Genomic DNA, 1,112 nt, shown 5'->3' on the forward strand with positions numbered 1-1,112 from the left:
TCCCCTTCCTCTTGGACCTCCCTCCCACCTACCACCTTCCATTCCCACCCATCTAGGTAGTCCCAAAGCACTGAGCCGAGCTTCATGTGAATTATAGCAGGTTCTCACTAGCTACCTATTTAGATAAAAATAAGCTAAAAAATAAAAAATTTTAAAAATCACTAGTAAGATTAAATATTTTTTCATGTTTTTTGTTCATTTATATTCTTATTAGTTAACTGCTTGTTCATGCCTTTAATTCATTTTTCTTCTGGGATTATTTCTTTTCATCGACTCTTAAGAAAGCTTCATATATTAACAAAATTGACCTGTGTTCATATATTGCAGATATTTTTCCTCATTTGATTTTGTCTTCTAACTTTATTATGGTGCTGCTGGTGGCGATTGCAAGTTTGTTTTGTTTTTTGTTGTTTGGTTGGTTTGGCCTTATGTCTGCCTTTTTGTTTCTTTAAAAAAAATTTTTTTTTAAAATTTCTATCTAGCTGCCTTTTTATGGTTTTGGTTTCGAGGTAATATGCAAGAAGAGCCAAAAAAACCTAATTCAATTATATGTTTAGAGGTAAGAGAAATATAAGTGAGGAGGACTAAGGTTAAGAGGAACATAAATCCTATCAAGATGTATCAGGGAAGAAACTAACCAACCAAACCAAAAGGAAATGTATTTGCAAAACAAATTTTTGATGTTAGAACCTACTTGGAATGTTTAAGATAAATCAAAATAGTGCTCGCTTCAGCAGCATATATACTAAAATTGGAATGATGCAGAGAAGATTAGCATGGCCCCTGTTCAAGGATGACGTGTAAATTTGTGAAGCATTCCATATTTGGGGGGAGGAAAGTATTTGGACCACAGTAAGAATTCAATAAATGGTAACAGTTGTTAAGACAGAAAAAGAGAAAAGATAAACCAAAATATATCCAGGATGTAGTTTTGATTGTAACCACTCTCTTTTCACCTGTACCATATGATATTCTTGTTAGGCACTGAAGTCAGGCTAGGTTCCAGCGATAGTAAGTGAAATCCTGGGACCTATGTCAGCAAGCAGATGCAGCAGCCTGTCGGCCATGGTGACTGCCTAGATTTAGTGGGAATTTCAGACAACCAGGCTGAC

The 1,112-nt window shown here is 35.3% G+C and overlaps 1 non-coding gene across 1 annotated transcript; it reads left to right on the forward strand.

The window, feature by feature from the left end:
* Window positions 1–721: 721 nt before the first annotated feature.
* LOC122699066 lies at window positions 722–828 on the forward strand. The gene has a single exon (XR_006342551.1). It is a non-coding gene; the product is annotated as a U6 spliceosomal RNA (small nuclear RNA).
* The last annotated feature ends 284 nt before the right edge of the window (window positions 829–1,112 follow it).

This window comes from Cervus elaphus, chromosome 8 (assembly GCF_910594005.1).
Source record: "Cervus elaphus chromosome 8, mCerEla1.1, whole genome shotgun sequence".
In the NCBI taxonomy this organism is placed as follows: Eukaryota; Metazoa; Chordata; class Mammalia; order Artiodactyla; family Cervidae; genus Cervus; species Cervus elaphus.